General features: G+C 46.4%; 1 protein-coding gene across 3 annotated transcripts in view; it reads left to right on the top strand.

Annotated features, from left to right (window-relative positions):
- LOC140727089 (arf-GAP with Rho-GAP domain, ANK repeat and PH domain-containing protein 1-like) overlaps positions 1–13,567 on the top strand; it is a 287,466-nt gene that overhangs the window by 55,762 nt on the left and 218,137 nt on the right. Inside the window, exon 1 of one of the 3 annotated variants that reach the window (XM_073044337.1) lies at positions 2,633–2,741. The exons of the other annotated variants lie outside the window; for them this stretch is intronic. The gene's annotated coding sequence lies outside the window, so the exon portion shown is untranslated. Of the gene's footprint in view, positions 1–2,632; positions 2,742–13,567 lie in introns of those variants that run through there. 3 annotated transcript variants of the gene reach the window in all.

Genomic DNA, 13,567 nt, shown 5'->3' with positions numbered 1-13,567 from the left:
AAAAGATTTAAAGGTTATCTTTATTTGTCACAAGTATATTGACTGTGATTTTATTTATTTATTGTTGTTATTATTTGTGTTTATTTTATTTGCACAGTTTGTCTCATTTGCACATTGGTAGTTTGTCAGCCTTTGTTTAATGGTAGCTTTTCACTGACTCTATTGTTTCTTAGTTCCACTGTGAATGCCCACAAGAAAATGGATCTCTGGGTTGTAAATGGTGACATATATGCCCTTTGATAATAGACTACTTTGACCGTTGGACTTTTAAATGCGTCATTTGAAGGGCATGATTTTAAGGTGGTTGGAGGAGGGTCGAGGGGCGGATGTCAAATGTAGGTTTATTTTACGCAGAGAGTGTCGGTGTGTGGAACGCTTACCTGGGGTAGTGGTTGAGACACGCAAGTATGGACGTTGGTAGAGGCAGTTTTGAACTTGGCTTTAAGGGACTCTTAGATGAAAAAAAAAATGGAGGGCTGTGTGGGAGGGAAGGTTAGATTGACCTTGGAGTAGGTTAAAGGGTCAGCACGACATTATGGGTCGAATGGCCTGTACTGTTTTATGTTCTATATTTGTGTCAGTGACCAACACGGTCCAAGGATGTGCCGGGGGTGGGAGGGGGCAGCCCGCAGATGTCGCCATACTCTGGCGCCGACACAGCATTCCCTAACCCTTGGAATGTGGGAGGAAACCGGAGCACCGGGGGGAAGCCCATGTGGCCAACCTGCAAACTCCTCACAGACAGCGGCGGAAATCGGAAGCCTGGTTGCTGGCACTGTAAAGGATTATGCTAGCCACTGTGCTACCATGCCATCTGAGTCCCTGCATCTGGGTTGAGGAGGGAGATGGTCAGCATCATACACCCTTGTTCAGTTCACTGACTGCCTCAGTGTCGTCACCTCTCCGCCTTCCTCCGTCTATGCCAGCCGTCTCTTCCCCTCACTAACAACCCTGACAAGGGTCTCGACCCAGAAAGTTGACTGTTCCTTCCCCCCCCCCCCCCCCACAGATGCTGCTTGACCTGCTGAGTTCCTCCAGCAGAACCTTGAGGACCCTCACCATCCAGGACATGCCCTCTTCTCATTGCTACCATCAGGGAGGAGATACAGGAGCCTGAAGACACACACTCAATGTTCTTCCCCTCCAGCATCAGATCTCTGAACGGCCCATGAACACTACTTCACTATTTTGCTCTCCTTACCACCTACCAGCTTCTCACTTCATCCCCCACTCCACCCACCCACCTTTCCCTCAGCTGGTTTCACTTATCACCTGCCAGCTTGTACAGCTCCCCCCACCCCTACCTTCTAATTCCGGCCTCTTCTTCCCCCACCCCCTTCCTTTCCAGTCCTGATGAAGAGCCTCAGCCCAAAGCGTTGACTGTTTGTCCCTCTCCATCGATGCTGCCTGACCCGCTCAGTTCCTCCAGAGTTCCGTGTGTGTAGCTCGAGATATAAGGAGAGATTGGATAGGCCAGCACTGTTTTCCCTCCATGGACATGCCCTGGCTGCTGAGTTCCTCCAGCATTTTGTTTGTTCCTGCCTTTTAGGATTTGGTAAATTGGTTTATCATTGGCTCATGACCGAGGTACAGTGAAGATCTTTGTTCAGCATGCCACCATGCAGATCGTACCGTGATGGCACTTCAAGGTTGTATAAGGGAAAACAGTCACAGGGTTCAGACGTTAGCTGTACTAATGTCTCCTCCTTAAACTATTTTTAGGTAACAATTATTTTCTTCTCCTTTACACTTGTTTGCTGAAGAATGAATGGGATAATAAATCAGCCATGATGGAAAGACCAACTTCGTGTCATAGAGCACTACAGCACAGAAACAGGCCCACCACTTCCGCTGGCTGCTCATTCCACGGTCGCACCACCTCTGAGTGAAGAAGTTCCCCCTCAGGTTCCCCCTGAAACATTCCACCTTTCCCCCTTTAAACCCCTCGTTCTGGTCTCACCCAGCCTCGGCGGAAAAAGCCTGCTTGCACCGACCCTATCTATCCCCCTCATAATTTTGTACACCTCTATCAAATGTCCCCTCATTCTACACTCTCGGGAATCAGTCCTAACCTATTCAGCCTTTCTCTATAACTCAGCTCCACAACATCCTGGTACGTTTCTTTGCATCCTTTCAGTCTTGTTGATGCCTTTCCTGCAGAACTACACACAATGCTCCAAATCAGACATCACCAACATCTTACACAACCTCAACATAGCGTCCCAACATGCCAAGACTTAAGCTCCACACAAACTTTCACCAATGCCCTCTAGCCCTGGTCTCACCCACCCTCAGTGGAAAAAGCCTGCTTTCATTTACCCTATCCATACCCCCCATAATTATGCTCCTGCACCTTATGGTCTTAGGACAATACTCTTGAGTCTGTGTTGCGTTGCATCTGAAGTGTTTAGAGAGGCACAGTGATATTGTTGACCGTCAGGAACACCTCTGTGCATTTAGTATGGTTTGTGCTTTCCTTAGGCTTGTTTGCAGTCTCTCTACCTTTGCAGTGCACACACACACACAGAGCATCTGAACTTGCGTCTCATCTACAGCTAGTTCCTCTAACCCTGGTGAGACTCTTCCCCGTTCCTCTTTCACAAGCCAGCAAGATGATTGTGGGCTGGGCTTCCTGGCTGTTGTTGGAGAGAGACTGGCTTGCGACTAGAAGGCAGGTGCAGCAAAACAGCGTGCGATTCGGCGACTGAGGGAGAGAGTGAGTGGGAGCGACTGAGGCTGAGGTACGTGAAACGCGCTCCGAGCTGGTGGCAGGGTTTGCGTGGAGAGCACTGTTAGTCAGTGCTTGTGTGCTGAGTCTTCTCGCTGGAGTCGCAGGGAGGCTGTGAGGGACGGGCATCACTCGCTGCCAGAAGACCAGAACTCATAGGAGTGAAATTAGGCCATTCAGCCCATCGAGTCTGCTCCACCATTCCATCATGGCTGATTTACTATCCCTCTCAACCCCATTCTCCTGCCTTCTCCCTGTAATCTTTGATACTGTTAATAATCAAGAACCTCTCAACCACCACTTTAAATATACCCAATGACTTGGCCTCAACGGCGTTCTGTGGCAATGAATTCCACAGATTCACCGGCCTCTGGATAAAGAAATTCCTCCTCATCTCTGTTCCCAGTGGATGTGCCTCTATTCTGAGGCTGTGCCCTCTGGTCCTAGACATCCCTGCTATAGAAAACACCCTCTGCACATCCACTCTATCTAGGCTAGATCTTAATGAGACTCCCCCTCACCAGTGAGTACAGGCCCAGAGCCATCTAACGCTCCTCGTACGTTAACCCTTTCATTCATGGGATTCCCGGGCCTGTTCTTTCATTAGAGAAAATACAGGTGATGGGATTGGGAGGCCCTGGAGGGTGTCAGAGGGCCACGGTCCGCTGAAGGGTCTCAAACTGAATGTCCATTTCCCTCCATTGATGCAGCCTGCCCCACCGAGTTCCTCCAGCAAGCCACTTGCTGCTGCCATTCAGGAGTTGGTACATTACTTTGTTACTATCCCCAGTACCGAGGTACAGTGAGAACATCGTCCACACAGTTTAAATCATTACAACAGTGCCCTGAGGCAGAACCAGGGAAAACAATGACAGAATGCAGAATAAAGAGTACAGTGTGGGTGGATAATAAGGTGCAAGATCCATAACGAGGGAGATTGTGAGGTGACGAGTCCATCATATCGGACTAGGGGGCTGTTGAATAGTCTGATAACGGCAGGGTAGAAGCTGTCCTTGAGTCTGCTGGGACGCGTTTTCAGGCTTTTGTATCTTCTGTCTGATGAGAGAAGGGAGAAGAGAGAATGTCCGGGGTGGGTGGGGTCTTTGATTACACTGGCTGCTTCACTGAGATGGTGAGAAGTGTAGACAGTCCATGGTTCGTGAGGTGCGCTGAGCTGCATCCACAGCTCTCTGCAGTTTCCTGTGGTCACCCTACCAAACTGTGCTGCATTCGGATAGGCTGCGCTCTGTGGTACGTCGATAAGGATTGTGGAGGGTCAGCGGTGGTGGGGGGGGGGGGGGTGTTGAATTCAGCACTAGTCATGGGTGAGGTGGCCAAAGGGCCCAGCTGTGTCCATGTTGTGTTGGTCTGTGCCTCTGAACTGGGTTGTCATGTCGCAGCAGTTGAAGGTTTTGGTGAGATCACACCTGGAATATTTTGTAAAGTTAATGTCAGCCAGCGAAGAGAAGGAGAGGGGACAGAAAAGATTCACAGGAACGTGGCCAGGAACAGAGAGCCTGAGATACAGGCTGGGACTGTTTCCCCTGGCATGAAGGAGGCCGAGGGGTGACCTGATGAGGGGGTTAGACTTTGAGGAGAGATTGAGTCGCCTGGGGCTGTGCTCACTGTAATTCAGAAGAATGAGAGGAGATCTTATAGAAACATATAAAATTATGAAAGGGACAGATAAGATGGAGGCAGGAATGTTGTTTCCACTGGTAGGTGAGACTGGAACTTGGGGACATTGCCTCAAGATTCGAGGGAGTAGATTTAGGATGGAGTTGAGGAGGAATTGCTTTTCCTAAAGAGTGGTGAATCTGTGGAATTCTCTGCGCAGTGAAACAGTGGAGGCTACCTCAGTGACTATATTTAAGACAAGGTTGGATAGATTTTTGCATAGTAGGGGGACTAAGGGTTATGGGGAAAAGGCAGGTAGGTGGAGATGAGTCCATGGCCAGATCAGCCATGATCTTATTGAATGGCAGAGCAGGCTCGACAGGCCAGATGGCCGACTCCTGCTCCTATTTCTTATGTTCTTATGTTTATAAGATCATGAATGGCACAGATGAGGTCAGCCCAACTATCCAACGTTCCCGCTAATTTTTTCATATCGGCGCGGACCAACCATTGTTACGAGTAGGAATTTTTCACACGGCATTTTAAATGTTTTTTGGTATACGCTGAACGTTTAGAATGAAAATTGAAAAATCACATATTATTCATTTTTTAGTAATTGAAGGATATAATGAAATTCAATATAACAAAGAAAATCTTTCACATTATGTGGACTTTACCCAGCTGCATGCAGCTCTAGTTGTGTGACAACAAAGATGATGCGCATGGGAGCATTTCAGTTACCGCGTAGTCATGCACCCACACATCTGAGAGGCAGCAGTGGCAATGAGGTAGATAGTGAGATGAAGAGTCCGTCTTGTTGTATAGAATCATTCAGTCTCTTACAGCAGGCATGGGTCAAGTGAACAGCCAGAGGCCTTTTCCCAGGAAGGAAATAGTTAAAATGAGGGGGCTTAATATTAAGGTGATTGGAGGAAAGTATGGGGGGATATCAGTAGTAGGTTTTTTACACAGACAGTGGTGGGCGCACGGAATGCCCTGCCAGGGGTGGTGGTAGAGGCAGATATATTAGGGACAATTGGGAGACTCTTAGATGGGCACATGGATGATAGAAAAATGGCAGGTGATGTAGGAGGAAAGGTGGGTACCTGGGTGGAGATGTATGTCCTTACCAAAGGAGGTGTTAAGGCGCTCCTTCCCTCTGCCAGCCTGCAGGTCATCCTCGAGCAAGGTGCAGCTCCTGCTTAGCCCCCCGATCAGGGTCGTGTGAAGCCCTGGGAGCAGGTGGTGCATATCACAAGTGACCACCAACACCAGGCAGACAATCTCTGAAGAGTAAGAGTAATGGCTGGGGTCAGCCGCCTTGTAAAGACACTGCCCAGAAGAAGGCAATGGCAAACCACTTCTGTAGAGAAAATTTGCCAAGAGCAATCATGGTCATGGAAAGACCACGGATTGAATGAAGGAGGGAAGGATTCGATTGAGCTTGGAGTAGGTTGAAAGGTTGGCATAGCATTGTGGGCCAAAGGGCCTGTACTGTGCTGTAATGCTCTGTGACCAACATAAATCGACGTATATTATATACCGTAAGTTATAAACAGCAAAACAAAGTGATGGAACATCTAAATGCCCTTGGGTGGTATCATTCAAGTATCTGTAGGCCTGTCTGGCTAAGTGTACTGATCGAGGTCTTTTATTCCGGACTTGTTGGGTTACCCTTGATAAACACCCCATGACCCCCGCTCGATTGTATCATCTGCACCTGAGTCATTATGGCAGGTTTACTAACCCAGTGACTGGTCACCGACAGCTGATGGAATGGTAATTCATGTTTGATTTTTCAAGGAACATATATATCACTGCATACAACCCCGAGATTCATTTTCTTGTGGGCATTCTCAATAAGTCCATCATAGAATAATAGCCATAACAGAGTCAATGAAAGACCGCACCTACTTGGGTGGTCAACAAAAGTGCAAAAGACAACAAACTATGTACACACAAAAAGAAGGAAAGTAATAATAAATAATTCAGCAATAAATATCGAGAACAAGAGATGACAAGTTTTTGTAAGTGAGTCCATAGGTTATGGGAGCATTTCAGTGATTGGGCAAGTGAAGTTATCCCCCTCTAGTTCAAAAGCCTGATGGTTGAGGGGTAATAGCCTGGTGGTGTGAGTCCTGAGGCTCGTGTACCTTGTTCCTGATGGCAGCAGGAAGAGGAGAGCGTGTCTGGGCGGTGGGGGTCCCTGATGATGGATGCTGCTTTCCTGCAGCTGTGTTTGTGTATGTGTGCACAATGGTGGGAGGGCTTTACCTGTGATGGACTGGGCTGTATCCTCTGGTTTTGCAGGGTTTTCCATTCAAAGGCATTGGTGTTTCCATACCAGGCTGTGATGCAGCTAGTCAATACACTCTTCACTATGCATCCATTGAAATTTGTCAGTTTTAGAGCTCGTGTTGAATCCTCACAAACATCTAAGGAAGTAGAGATACACACAAAATGCTGGTGGAACGCAGCAGGCCAGGCAGCATCTATAGGAAGAAGTACAGTCGACGTTTCGGGCCGAGACCCTTCGTGAAGTAGAGACACTGCTGTGCTTTCTTCAAAATTGCCCTTACATGCTGGGCCCAGGACAGGTCCTCTGAAATGATAACCATGCAGAATTTAAATTTGTTGACCCTCTCCACCTCTGATCCTCCAGTGAGGACTGGCTCATGGACCTCTGGTTTCCTCCTCCTGAGGTCGATAATCAGCTCCTTGGTTTTGCTGACATTGAATGAGAGGTTGTTGTTGTAGCACCACTCAGCCAGGTTTTCAGTCTCCCTCCTGTATGCTGATTTGTCATCACCTGATTCAAGATTCAGTGTGCAAGATTCAAGATTGTTTAATGTCATTTCCAGGACATAAGTGTAAAGGAGAACAAAATAATTGTTACTCCAGATCTGATACAGCACAAAAAACATACTAAGTTAAGAAATCACAATAAATATAAATACATAAGATAGGTTTTGTACATTGATTGTATGTCCAAAAAGTGATGTTAGACACAGGAGTGTCTTACAGGAAGGATGTTAATAAGGTTGAAAGAGTGCAGAGAAGGTTTACAAAGATGTTGCTGGGACTTGAGAAACTGAGTTACAGAGAAAGGTTGAATAGGTTAGGACTTTATTCCCTGGAGCGTAGAAGAATGAGGGGAGATTTGATAGAGGTGTATAAAATTATGATGGGTATAGATAGAGTGAATGCAGGCAGGCTTTTTCCACTGAGGTTAGGGGAGAAAAAAAAACAGAGGACATGAGTTAAGGGTTAAGGGGGAAAAATTTAAAGGGAACATCGGGGGGGGGGGGGTGCTTCTTCACACAAAGAGTGGTGGGAGTGTGGAATGAGCTGCCAGATGAAGTGGTAAATGCAGGCTCACTTTTGACATTTAAGAAAAACTTGGACAGGTACATGGATGAGAGGAGTTTGGAGGGATATGGTCCAGGTGCAGGTCAGTGGGACTAGGCAGAAAAATGGTTCGGCACAGCCAAGAAGGGCCAAAAGGCCTGTTTCTGTGCTGTAATGTTCTATGGTTCTATAAGGTGACTCTGACAGGAAATGATAAAGTAGTGGTGGTTGAGAGTGTGGAGGGATGAGTTAGTGGGTGGAGGTGTCAGCCCTACTGTTTGGGGAAAGCAACTGGTTTTGAGTCTGGTGGTCCTGGTGTGGATGTATGTAGCCTCCACCTCCTCTCTCTTCCCCACCCTCTCTCTCCCTTCCCTTTCTCTCTCTGCCTCTGCCCTGTCTCTCTCTCACCCCTGCCTCTCTCCCCCCTCTTTCTCTCTCCCCCTCTGTTTCTCCTCCCTCTCTTCCCACCTCTTTCAATCTCTTTCTCCTCTCTTTCTTTCTCCCCTCTCTCTGTCTTCTCCCGCTCCCAGTCACACTCAACAGGTGAGATTAAGGATCAGTGAAGTGGGAGAGGAGGCAGGACGAGAGAGCCTGTTCCCCACAGAGACAGACGACATCAGGAGTTAGGATCACGTGTTTATACTCTCCTCTGCTAAGCACAGCCTTTACTTCACTTCCTTAATAACCCTGGGGCTGAGAGTTGGTCCCAGGGGAAGAACCTGATGTGACATTTGGTCAGGCAGGGTAAGTGTGGCATACTCCGGATGAAGAAATGCTTTACAGATGGCTTTTAACTACAACCCTATTCCTCATTGTTATTAATAGCTAGTTTATTTAAAATCTCCAGTTATTAATTGAACCTGAGTCACTGTGGTGTTGTTTGAACCTTGGTGTCTTCGTTGGTGATCTGGGCCACTCGACTATTAGTAGCTTAATCAGAATCGGAAACAGATTTAATAGCAGTGGTATTGTGAAAAAAATTTTTTGTGACAGCAGTACATTGTCATAAGAAAGTATAAATGACAATTTGCTTAATAATACTTAATAAATTTCTAGAGTAATAACAGAATCACACCAACTCGGGCGTTCGCCCCGAGTGCAAAAGACAACAAACTGTGCAAATACAAAAGGAAATAATAATAAACAGGAAAACAAGCAACAAGTGAGAAATGAGATCAGATGTCCCTGAAAGTTAGTCTATAGGGTTGTGGGAACAGATCAGTGAAGTTGTGTGAAGTTATATCCTTTGATTTAAGCGTGTGAAGTCAGCTCCGGCAGACTGGGCAGATGAGATCTACAGTGGGATCCAACAGCCAGGAAGATGGTTCTGCAACGCTCCGCGGAGAGTGAAGGGCGTGACAAGGCACAGAAGACATCATGGTCATCTGCTGTGACCAAGGAAGCCCCTGGTTTTGTGATGACTACTCGTACCACTGGACCCAGATTTTTGAAGTCGAGAGAATGGAACGGTGGAACGAGTTTTCCACTTTAAAAACTCTCCCTGTCATTGTCAGACATGATAGACAACCGCCATATATATATATATATATATATATATAAATTAAATAAGTTGTGCAAAATGAGCAAAAAAAATGTTGGATCGCGTGCATGGGGTCATTGTTCATTCAGAAATTTGACGTCAGAAGGGAAGAAGTTGTTCCTAAAATGTTGAGTGCGTGTCTTCGGGCTCTCGTACCTCCTCGGTGATGGTAGCAATGAGAAGAGGGCATGTCCTGGGAGACTGGGGACCTTAATGATGGATGCCCCTTTTTGAGGCATTGCTTTTCGAAGATGCCCTTGATGCTGGAGAGGCTGGTGCCCATGATGGAGCTGTTGATTGTACTCCAATCTCCTGAAATGTTTGCTGAATTTTATTTAGAAATGGAAATGCTGGAAGAACTTAGCGTGTCGAGTAGCCTCGGTGGAAAAGTGTCAACATTTCAGTTCCGTGGTGGTGTATTGGTTTATCATTGTCACATGTACCGAGATACAGTGAGAAGATGTCTTGCATATTGTGCATACAGATAGATTCATTATAGAACAAGGTAAAGCCATATGACCATAGGGTATAGGAGCAGAATTCGGTTATTTGGCCCATTGAGTCTGCTCTGCCATTTCATCATGGCTGATCCATTTCCCTAATGTACTGATGGTTCCCATGATGTTCTGAGCTGTGTCCACAACCCTCTGCCGTTTCTTGTGTTACGGGCAGAGTAGTTGCTGTACTAAGCCGTGATGCATTTGGATAGGGTGCTTACTGTGGTTCGTTCATTATGTGCCTTGTTGTATGACATGGCCAGTCGTGGTCTTTCCATGACCATGATTGATTTTTGCAATTTTTTTTCTACAGAAGTGGTTTGCCATTACCTTCTTCTGGGCAGTGTCTTTACAAGACGGGTGAGCCCAGCCATTATCAATACTCTTCAGAGATTGTCTGCCTGGTGTCAGTGGTCGCATAACCAGGTCTTGTGATATGCACCAGCTGCTCATACGACCATCCACCACCTGCTCCCATGGCTTCACGTGACCCTCATTGGGGTGGGGGTTGCTAAGCAGGTCCTATGCCTCTGCCTAAGCATGATGTTTTGGGCGGAATCCACTCCCTTTTGTAGGACTTTCCGCTCAAAGGCATTGGTGTTTCCATATCAAAATGGGATGCACCCAGTCAATACACTCTCCACAACACATCCGTAGAAGTTTGTCAAGGTTTTTGATGACATGCTGAATCTCCATAGACTCCTGAGGAAGTACAGGCCCTGTTGTGTTTTTGCAATCATGTTTATATGATGAGTCCAGGACATGTCCTCGGAAATAGTGACACCCAAGAATTTAAATTTACTTACCCCTCTCCACCTCTGATCCTCCGATGATTACTGGCTCATGGACCTCTGCTTTCCCTTTACTGAAGTCTACAGTCAGTTCCTTGGTCTTACTGACATTGAATGAGAGGTTGTTGTTATTACACCGCTCAGCCAAGTTTTCAATCTCCCTCTGATTCATCACGCCCTTTGATACAGCCCACAACAGCGGTGTCATCACAAACTTCTATATGGTGTTGGAGCTGTGCTTAGCCACACAGTCATTAGTGTAAAGCGAGTAGAACAGGGGGCTGAGCACACACCCCTGCCGAGATTGTGGAGGAGATTCCTTTTCTGCAGGCCTACTTAGCAAGTCTATAGAACAGTAGCCGTACGCATCAGGAACTGTTAACTGTAAACAAATTCTGCAAATACAGATATAAGTAAGTAGCCTCTTGTAGCATTCTCGATCTCCAGACGTGAATGCCTCTGATCTGGCACTCAGCAAATTCTGGATTTTGTGGTTCATCCAGGGTTTCTGATTGAGGAAGACCTTGAATGACTTTGTGCAGCCACACTCATCCACAGCTGTTTTAATAAAGTTTGTTACAACCCTGGAGTAGTCGTTCAGGTCCTTAGATGTGTGCTTAAAGTTGGCCCAGTCCACTGACCCAAGGCAATTCTATAACCATTCCTCAGACTCCCGTGACCACATCTTTGTTGTTTTGGTCTTGGATCCCTTGCTTTTTGGGCTCTGTCTGTGTGCAGCTAAGTGGTCCGACTTGCCAAAATGCAGTCCTGGCAAGGAACGATAGGCACAGTGTAGCAGTGGTCTAGTGTATTGGGAGCTCTGGTGCAACAAGTTACGTGCTGGGGATAATTGGGCAGGGTTTTCTTCAAACAGGCTGGTTAAAGTCACCGACTATAATTTGAAATGTGTCAGGATGGGCTGTTTCTTGTCTGCAGATGACATTGTGCAGTGTTGTGAATGCTTTCTTCTAGTCGGCTGCTGGTGGTATATAAACTGCGGTCAGGAGCGCAGATGAGAACGTTTGATCGTTAGGTGTTCTCAGTGGGTCAGGCAGCATCTATGGAGCAAACTCCTGGAGGAACACTGTGGGTTACTCAGCCTCTGACTGATGTTCCCTCTAATTTTTTACAGCTCCGCGGCCCAACCATTGCTCTGAGCTAGACATTTTTACACGGCCGAAGAACTGCACGGCACTGTAAATGATTTTCTGTATTATGCATATTATGAATTTGTAGAATGAAAATTGAAAAATAACATACTTTTGAATTTATTTATTAAATGAAATACATTTCAACAAAGAAAATCTTGCACGTTTTGTAAACTTTTTCTCATCTGTCTTTATCGCAAATCTATTGTCTATAAACACTGTCCAGATTAATTTCACACCCAGATGAAAGATACGTCTTAATCCTGATTCGATCATCCAGATGTTCCACTTCTGGCCTGTTTCTGGATTTACTTTAATTGAATTCATAAGACTGAATCCACGTTCACAGTCAGCACTAGAAACTTGAAATGTTCCAACGATATCAACAGGAATTGACAGTTCTTCAAATTCTTTGTTTCTAAGACCTTATATAAGACATTAGTCAGACCCCACTTGGAGTACTGTGTTCAGTTCTGGTCACCTCACTACAGGAAGAATGTGGATGCTATAGGGAGAGTGCAGAGGAGATTTACAAGGATGCTGTCTGGATTGGGGAACATGCCTTATGAGAAAAGGTTGAGTGAACTTGGCCTTTTCTCCTTGGAGTGACAGAGGATGAGAGGTGACCTGATAGAGGTGTATAAGATGATGAGAGGCATTGATCATGTGGATAGTCAGAGGCTTTTTCCCAGGGCTGAAATGGCTAACACGAGGGGGCATAGTTTTAAGGTGCTTGGAAGTAGGTACAAGGGGGGATGTCAGAGGTACATTTTTCCACACAGAGAGTGGTGGGTGCATGGAATGCACTGTCAGCAAAGGTGGTAGAGCTGGATACAGTAGGGTCTTTTAAGGGGTTCTTAGAAGGGTACACGGAGCTTAGAAAAATAGAGGGCTATGTGGTAGGGAAATTCTAGGCAGTTTCTAGAGTCGGTTACATGGTTGGCACAACAAGGGCCTTTAATGTGCTGTAGATTTCTGTGTTCTATATTCAAGCATGTAGTTCAACATATCAGTGAACGTCTTAAGTGAACCAGCCTTAATTTCCTTAGAAACGACCATATTGCTGTGATATCTTTGAGGCAACACTTTATTTGTATGTAAACAAAAATGATGGCTGTCCACAGCAACAAAGGTTATGTGTGCAGGAGCATTTCCGTAATGGGAGCCTGTGCACCCATGCAGTTTAGAGGGATCAGTGCTCTGGAGGTAGAGGAGTGGTTGATGATTGGAGTCAGGACCCTGCCTAAGGATATTCCGCCTTAGTAGTCTCCAACCTGATGGCATGAATGTCACCACTCCTTCTGTCTGATGTTTGTTTACCTCTATGTTTTGATGTACATGTGAGAAATAGACTTGAATCTTCAATTTTAAATCTGGAACATCAACCCTCTGGTCCCATCAGCCTATCTCTTTCCCCTTCCCTGCATATCATCCACACACTCCTCCCTCTCGTTCCCTTGCTCAGCCCATTCCTGCTCTCCTATCAGATTCCATCTTCTGCAGCCTCTTGTTATTCCATCTCATATCTCTCACATTCTCCCCATGCCTCACCTGCCAATCACCACCCTCTCACCTGGATCCACCTATCATTTCCCAGCTTCTCACGTCACTCAGATTCTCCCGATGCCTCACCTGCCAATCGCCACCCCCTCACCTGGATCCACCAATCACCTCCCAGATTATCACATCACTCACACTTCTCGCTACCCCCTCACCTGGATCCACCCATCACCACCGAAGGGCAGAATGGCCTACTCCTGCACCTATTTTCTATGTTTCTCCCAGTGCTTGTTCCACTCTTTCCTGCCACCTTTTTATCTTGGCTGTCTCCCCTCTTTCTCTGCAGTCCAGATGAAGAATCTTGGCCCAAACGTAGACTGTCCATTTCCCTGCACAGA

Source organism: Hemitrygon akajei, chromosome 4 (assembly GCF_048418815.1).
Source record: "Hemitrygon akajei chromosome 4, sHemAka1.3, whole genome shotgun sequence".
NCBI lineage: Eukaryota > Metazoa > Chordata > Chondrichthyes > Myliobatiformes > Dasyatidae > Hemitrygon > Hemitrygon akajei.
This window is presented reverse-complemented; position numbering and strand designations above follow the sequence as displayed.